The sequence below is a fragment of the Chelonoidis abingdonii genome, chromosome 2 (assembly GCF_003597395.2).
Source record: "Chelonoidis abingdonii isolate Lonesome George chromosome 2, CheloAbing_2.0, whole genome shotgun sequence".
NCBI lineage: Eukaryota > Metazoa > Chordata > Testudines > Testudinidae > Chelonoidis > Chelonoidis abingdonii.
In genome coordinates, this window is record NC_133770.1 from 299,306,747 (window position 1) to 299,315,308 (window position 8,562).

General features: G+C 55.9%; 1 pseudogene; it reads left to right on the plus strand.

The window, feature by feature from the left end:
• LOC116825674 (uncharacterized) overlaps nt 1-2,499 on the plus strand; it is an 8,184-nt pseudogene extending 5,685 nt beyond the window's left edge.
• Nucleotides 2,500-8,562: the final 6,063 nt, after the last annotated feature.

Consider the following 8,562-nt stretch of genomic DNA (forward strand, 5'->3'; position numbering starts at 1 on the left):
GCCAGAGAGGGAGTGTCTATTTTGCTCCTTCCGTCCAGGTGAGTCTGCATGCCCCCACCAGCGGTCCAAGAAGGCTGTGGGACCCGGCCCCAGGAGGCTGGACACTGTGGCGCTCTCTGCGAGCCACACGGGGCCAGAGCACGGACGCCACACCGAGCGGGAACATCCTGCGCGGGGCCGAGTAGCTGGTCCGAGTTGCGACTGCTGAGAACGCTGCTGCTGGAAGCGCCTTGCCTGGCTCCTGTTGGCGGCTGCTCACTGGCTGCGGCAGCGCCAGCGCCGCCTTTTATACCGGGCTGGGGCGCGTCCGGGCACCTCGGACCTTCCCGCTCTGCGGGCTGGGGCGGGCCTGGCTCGGGAGGGGCTGGGCGGGTTCTGCTAGGGGCGGCTGGGGCGGGGCCTGGAGCTACTGGGCAGGGGGCCCAGCACGTTCTACGCTGGCGAGCTCCCGGCTGGGCTTTGCTGGAGCCTTCCGATCCCGCTGATGGGGGTGGGGGGTGTCTCAGGCCGGGGGCGGGGGGACACGGGAGCCAGTTCCCGGCCGATATCTGGGGGCGGTGGGCGATCGATGTGCGAGCAGACACGTCAGATTGGCGAAACACCCACAGCGCGCGTGTAAGAAACAGTAACAGAGACTCGCGTCCATCTGTCGGTCGGAGAGGTGGCACACCCGCAGCTGTCTCTGCCCCCCGCCCCACGCCCCCAGGTCCTCCTAGGCTCTGGCTGAGCAGGAGATGGGTGGGCGCTGAGCAGCAGGAGAACACCTGTCTCTAGCCCCCCGCCCACCATTCACAGCACCAGCAGGAGCTTCAGGCACCTGAGAAACCCTCCAAGTCTGGCCGCCCACCAAGCGGCAGATCCCGACCCCTGCGGTGCAGGAGGGAACACGAGGCGGGGAGGCACTTATGCCAAACGGTGACTCTGGTCCTCAGGGGCGGGGCTCTCTGACCGGGAGGAGAAACATTCCCGTTCGCTGGGGCGGCTGGGGGAGTGGGAGCTCTGCCCGCGCGCTGGGCCGGGGCAGCGGTGTCTGTCGCTACGGGCTCGGAGCCTCCTTCTCGGGCAGAGCCGGGCTGCAGCCTCTGCCCCGGCGCTGAGTCCCGCCCCCCGAGACCAGCTGGATTGGGGCTCCAGCAACAGCCCCCAGCCGAGAGCTCCGCCCCCCCCAGCCCGCAGGCGGGAAGGTTCCCGAGGTGCCCGGACCGCCCCCAGCCCCGTATAAACGGCGGCGCTGGCGCTGCCCGCAGCCAGTGAGCAGCCGCCCAGCAGGGAGCCAGGCAGAGCAGCTCCAGCAGCAGCGTCTCAGCAGCTGAACTCGGACCAGCTACTCCGGCCCCGCGCAGGATGTTCCCGCTCTCGAGTGTGGCAGTCCCGTGACTATGGCCCCGTGTGGCTTCGCAGCAGAGCCCCAGTGTCCAGCCTCCTGGGGCCGGGTCCCCACAGCCTCTTGGACCAGCTGTGGAGGAGTGCAGACGCACCTGGACGAGATGGAGCAATGAGACACTCCCTCCTTCTGGCTTATCCCCTTCTCTGCGGGGAGGCGAGGGGAGGAGACCCCGAGGCGGGGCAGCCAGTCCGTGGCTGAGGTGCTGGGAAGGAGCCCGGTCCCAGGCGCAGGGGAAGGAGAGTACCACTCTCCATGGACAGTGAGCGGCTTCTCCCCAGCTGAGCTGATGGTGAGAAACCTGTGAGACGTGGACGGGAAGGAAGCGACTACGGAAGAGATCTACAAATGTCCACTCGTGAGAAAAACAACGAGTCGGGAGTCAGAGGCTGGAGTCTGCTCCCACGAGTACAGAGAGATCCGCAGAGAAACTCTCCTGCCGGAAGACGTGAACGTGGAGGCCGTGCTCTGCTCCCTGTCCCAGGATGGGCAGCTCTGCATCAAGGTGCCACGTCTGGCCCTGCCAGCGGCACAAGGGAGAGACATTCCCATCAGTGTCTGCCAGGGGATAAAGGCAGGAGAGAGAAACCTGCCCACAGAGGGAAAAGAGCCGGGGAGCAGTAAGATGGAGACAGGAGGAGAGAGCGAGGTGACCAGCACCAGAGATTCCTGAAGGCAGGAACAAAGTTGAACTATGGGACTTCTCTGTATTGTGTCCACTCAGCATAGCTTGTGCAGCAGATGATATTGATTCTAACACTTCTGTGCCCATTCCAGGCCTTTCAGAGTTTATTCCAGCTGTGCTGGAACAATTTGTATAGGGGGGGTATTAACAGTCATTGAATCAAACTGTAACCCCTTGCACCCGATGGAAACTACTTCACACCATGGAGTGAAGCCGCATCCCTAGTTCCAGCACATCTGATTTATTCCATGTGATTCATTCACTCTGTGAGAAGTGACTGTGCCACCTTTCCTGGTTGCTCGTTGTTGGTGTCTGATGTACATAATGTTACTGGTCGTTATTGTGAAAAATATTAATTTCTAAACTGTAAATTGCTGCTGAGTGCTGTTTGTGTCTGTCTAACTGCTGCAAATAAACCCACCTCTTTGGCCTTTTATTGTCACTCGTTTCAGTCCAACTTCCAAACTGAATAGTGTGGGCCGGGGTGGGGGCGGGAGAGGCAGAGACCTGTTCGATGTTGCACACGATTGAGGACAGGTCCTTTTCATAGCTCCTTGGAGCAGGGGCAATGGCTGGTAGCGCAGGCTCTCCCAAAAGAGGGTGTCACTTATCGGAATAGTTGTTGAGAGAGGGTTTGATAAGCAAAGAGGAGTTAGTGTCCCACATCCTTCAGCTGCCCACTCCACGGGAGGGCTCAGCGTCCAGGAGAGTAAAGGGAAATAACTACAGGGAGTGAAGCAGGAGACCTCCCATTAGGAGCGTAAGCAATAGGCTCAGTGAACAGGAGAGAGCAGGGAGGAGGGTTACAAATGGGGGCTGCCTCACTCTTCTCCCCCTCGCAACTTACCTACCCCATCCTGCTGCCCTGAGGCCATGTGCATCAAAAGGGCAGCTTGAGGGAAGGAAGGGGTGGGATTTTTTTCAGCTGTCCCAGTACAACCTCAGCTGGTAGTGGCTGGAAAAGAATGGTCACTTACCCTACAGCAACGGTGGCTCATTGAGATGATATGGGCATTGCAGCTCCCATTGTGTGGGGGCGGGGGCGGGGGGGGGGAGAGGCATGAGCCCGATGCACATCAGCCGGGAGTGTTTCTGAATAGCTGTTGTGCTGAACTGAGAAACATCTCATTCGTTTTTCATGAACGAACAGGCGTGACTCAGTTCCCCTTTTTGTCTTGTGTTACCTGATGTGTCAGAAAGGGTTAACTTCTTTCTTGAAAGGAGACAAAGCAATGCAGTGACTTGGAGGGGGTGGGTGGGATGGATGAAGCAGCAGGAAGTAACAGCACTAGAGAGTACTTACTGCAGATGGCTAGATGGATCACCAAGCCAGCCTGGGGGTGGGGGGAGAAGTATATGCTGGTTGGAACAGGGTTCAAGAGGCCTAGCAGATTAAGTTTGGAGAATTGTATCAAGTGGGCAACCTATGATAGCAGTTTTGGGGGGAGAGGCGGGGGGGTGTCATTCTCACGTGGTCCAAGCACTGACATGAGACTTTTAGCCAGGGGTCAGACCCTGCTGGAAGGCTGAGGGACGGACCCCTGCCGAAGATGGGTGACATACTAGGACAGGCAGGCGTAGATGCTGTTTAGTGTTTTATTACCTGTTTTCTCTTCACGTATTTGTTCTGAATAAATCCTTTCCTTCATGAAGCCTGGCTAGGCAATGGCTCACCGGTCATAGAGACAAGACAGCAAGTGCTGAACTAAGCCTCACTAAGTTGATCACAGTGAGTACCAAGAGGAAATTACAGCCTAAAGCCCTGGTGTGGAGAGAGAGGAGCACGATTTCCCACCCGGAGAAAGGTGATGGCTGCAGGCCTGAGATCTGAGCAGGGGGCCTTCAAGGAAGCTATGAAAGGGTCAGGGGTGCAGTTAACCCTGGAACTGTGATCGGGGCTTTTGTGGGTCCCTGGGCCAGAGGGCCCCTCCTCACCCCTTCTGCCTCTGTCCTCCCTGTCCCCAGTCCTGCTGGGGAGCGGGGTTGGGGCACGGGGGCTTCCCTCGCTCCCTGACAGGAGTACTGGGTGGGCAGAGCGGGACAAGCTCCAGCACCCCGACCCTGCTCCCCAACAGGCGTGCCAGGCAGGTGGGTGGAGCAGGTCGGGGCACACCCATTTTTCCAGGACCCCCCCCAATTGGCTGGGCCCCCCCAATTGCCCTGTTGTCTCAGTGGCTAATCCACCACTGAGTGTGACAGCGGTGTCCATCAAGGCCACATGCCCACTGTGCCTCCTCATGCTCCCACAAGAGGGCATAAAGGGCAGGGTGGACAGACCTCCCTCAGTTCCCTCACAATTCAAAGCCCATGTTGCCAAGGTCTCCAAATGGAGGCCAGATTGGGGGATCCCCATGGATTATGCCATCTCAGAGAATGACAGTTGCTGTGGGGCGAGTAGCAGTTCCCTGTTGCCATATGCATCCGTGTGGATTCTGATCCAGGCAACTGGAAAGTAGCATCCTCTCTGGATGGTGGGCAGGAGGCATTTCAGCTGTCAGTCAAACAGGGATTGAAGTACTGCTCTCCCAGCCTGTGCTACTCTCCTGCCCTTGGCATCTGACCTGGTTACCACATCTACAGCATAACAGTGACCAACAGGCAGTGAAGTACTCCACCATGCAGCTAGCAAGGCCTCACACCTACCTGAAGCAGGCAAATGATGCTGCTGGTGGAGCACACCTTGTCACTCGGGGGGAGGCTTGGCAGCTCTCTGATAGCAGGGGAAATGCCCTGTGAGATCGACTTAGAGAGGTTCTGTGATGAGATGGCTTGGCCAGAAATGGCCACAAAGAGGCAGGAAGACAGCCTGAGGAAGGGTGTGGTGTAGTTAAGGAAACAGAGCAAACACTGACCATATTCAAAGTACATAACTTCTTTTCCCTAGCGTTGAATGCGGCTTCAAGACTGGAAGACAGGGCAATTGCTCAGTTGTGGGGGGAGGGATAGCTCAGTGGTTTGAGCACTGGCCTGCTAAACCCAGGGTTGTGAGCTCAATCCTTAAGGGGGCAATTTGGGGCAAAAATCTGCCTGGGGATTGATCCTGCTTTGAGCAGGGGGTTGGACTAGATACCTCCTAAGGTCCCTTCCAATCCTGATATTCTATAAAGATAGAATTCAATTGCGACTGTGTGACACACCAATATTGCTACAAGATGGGCTTTGCGAGTTAAAATGCTAACCCAGCATGGTTTAGACAGGCATCTCAACCAGTCCCTGCAGCATATGTGACAAGGGTCAGCCCAGAATGGGAGCTAAGAGAACAGCCTCCCTTTCTGTACATTCACTGGGTCTAGCTCCTGCATGAGCTTTCACAGGGTTTGAGGTGGGCCTGTGACACTCTTGTTTGTGTGACATGTGCATGGGAAACACACAGTAAGAGCCACATGTGAAGTCTGGCAAGCAGTGTCACATATGTACAGCAACAGAGTCCTGTGGCACCTTCTAGACTAACAGACGTATTGGAGCATAAGCTTTCATGGGTGAATACCCACTTTGTTGGATCCGACAAAGTGGGTATTCACCCACAAAAGCTTATGCTCCAATACGTCTATTGGTCTAGAAGGTGCCACGGGACTCTTTGTCACTTTACAGATCCTGACTAACACAGCCACCCCTCTGATACTTGACACATATGTACACACCAGCATGCAGCCTATGTCCCAGACTTGTATACACCATTGTTGGATTTAATTTTCGAGAGTTTGCAATTGGAGAGGCTAGAACCTAGCCTCTGGGAGGTATGCTCCTGCAGATCGTGAGTGGGCCACAGCTCATGCTGAGTCCTGCTTAGAAGAGGGAGAGGACACAGGCTGTGTTCTCCTGCTGGGACCTGCCTCTGACCAGCAAGTCAGCTAGATGTGGATTTTCTACCTCCTTAAATTCACAACCAGGCATTTGGTGAATACTTTCCATGCCATGCAGTGTCTGAAGGGCAGAACCCTGCTCTGGTAAAGGTTGGGCCTCATTGTGTATCTGAGGCACTTTCGGGGGGGGCAGGCTGATGGCTATGCAGAAGTACTAGCAGATCGGACACTCACCAGGTTCTCTCTCACTGCCATGGGTGATAAGAGAGACCAGCGGGAAGGTTGGGGCCGTTCAGCCCTTTATGCCTTCATTCAAGAGCATGTGGTCTGGGGTGCGCATATGGCCCCAACGGACTGCCAGTCTCATCCACGTGAGGTGCATTTGCACCTACAACAGTTCCCCAAGCATAGAATCCCCAATGGCCACCTCCACCCCACATGGAAAAGGAGGCGGCAAAACACAATAAGGAAGATTTTATTTCCCAGTGGCTGAGTGGGTTGTAAACAGTGAAGTGTCAAACAGGAACCTGTGACCCGAACAGCCAACTGGCAAAGGGTGCACCCAACACAGGGTTGTCAGAATACTTAGCCAACCTGTGCCTCGTAAGGTATCATATGAGAAGTGGTGACATGCTGGCCACTGAATCAAACTGTAAACCCTGGATATGATGGAAACCACTTCAAGCTGTGGCCCCAGCACCCCTAGTTCCAGCACCCATGTGTAAAGAGGTAGGTACGTGTGCTGGAAACAGGTTCCTAACACAGGGTCAGACCGAGCAATCTGAGTAGAGCAAATAAAGAGGTTTGTCCTAGATAGGGGAATGTGGATGTACCAGTCTGCCAGGGTCAAGATCATAAGCCAGAGACAAGGAAAGTACATCTACAGGAAACCCCACGATCAAACCAACCGAAAGAGCTACTTCACAAGAGGCTGAGGAAGGCAGCATGGCCTCTGCACACCAGCAGGGGAGACTAACTTTATCTGGGGATACACGTCAAACGACTACATTTCAAAGGGCTACCAGACTATAAGGGCAGAGAAAACCCTTTGTTATCCAGCACTCAGGGCATATCTATATGGTCATTCAACAGGCTAAGGGGCTGTTTAATTGCAGTGTAGATGTTCAGGCTCCGGCTGGGGCCATGCAAGCCAGGAGGGTCCTACAGCTCAGGCTCCAGCTCCAACATCTACAACCACACTTAAACAGCCTCTTAGCCCAAGCTTCATATGCCAAGTGTAGACATACCCTCAGGGATGCAGGGGTCGGCACCCTCTGCTTCTGTGAATGTTGGACCCTCCAGCCCAGTGGTGGTCGATCTTAGAGGATGGCCATCTCCGGTGGTGCAGTGTGGCTACTGCTAACACAGTCTCCCTGCCTACCCTGGCCCCACACTGTGCCCAGAAGCAGCCAGAACTGCAGGGGAGGTGCTTGCAGAAAGTGGCAAGCCACATGCCCCCCCCCCCCGCCCAGGGCCGCAGGGGCATGTTGGTCCCTTCCAGGAGTGGCGTGGGGCTGGGGTAGGCAGGGAGCCTGTCTTAGCAGCAGCCACGCTGCACCACCAACCAGGAGCCACCGGATGTAAATGCTGCCCAGCAGGTTGCACCCTAACCCCCATCCCCCTTCTGGAGCCAGCACCCCAACCTCCTGCCCCAGCACTGACCTCCCCTCCCATAGCCAGCACCCATACCTTCTTCTGCACCCCCATCCCCTGCCCCAGGCTCAGCCCAGAGCCCCCTCCCACACTGTGAACCCCTTAGCCCCAGGCCAGAGCCCATATCCCCTCCCAAACCCCAACCCAGTGAAAGAGAGCAAGCGATGGGGGGGGGGGATAGAGAGGGGCAGGGCTTTGGGGAAGGGGCAGGGTGGATCCTGGGATGCCCTTAAATTCAAAAAGCAATCGAGTGTAAAAAGGTTGGAGACCACTGCTCTGGCCCATGGGGCAGGAGACGCTGGTAGCTTGAGTATGTGACAAATTGGTTTAGGCAAAGATTGCAACTTTCTAAAGTTAAATTTTAGTGCCTAGAAAGCAGGTTGTTTGGTTTGGTTTGTAACCAGGCCTGTCTCTCTTTCTCTCGCTCAGCATCACATCAATCATGGTTCTTTATTAGTAAACCACCTCAGTGCCTGTGTATTAAAGGCTAGTATGTGTGTGTGCTGTTGCCTTGGAGATAGGGGACTTCATTTCATCCAGCGGCCGGGGGAAGGGACTGGACGCTGCAAAGAGATGTATTGGGGAACTCCGGTTCACTGAACGGTACCTGCCAGGCGTGGTTTAGACTGCAGGTGGTTGCTGGAGAGGTGGACAGACTGGTGTGGCAGGGGCTGTCACACACGCTCTCTCTTGCGGAGGCAGAAGGATACCAGCCTGGCTTACGGTCCTAGGCTCCCTAAGAAGAATGTCACAGAGCCATTACAAACCCCACAGAAGGGGCCACACGATTCCTGGGTTTTTTACAGAGATGTTACTGACATCCCTACTCCACAGAGAACAGACACATCCAACTGGCCGACCCCCCACCTCCAGCCAACCCCCTGCTGCACACATTGCTATCTTCATTAAACTGAATGCTGGGGAAGACATCTAAAGCTAGCAGGTTCCGACTTCTCCCCCATGTGTGACTGGAGAGAACCAGCCTCTGTTCTGCTAGGGCCGGGGTGTCATAAATAGATAGCTAAGGGTTAATGTTT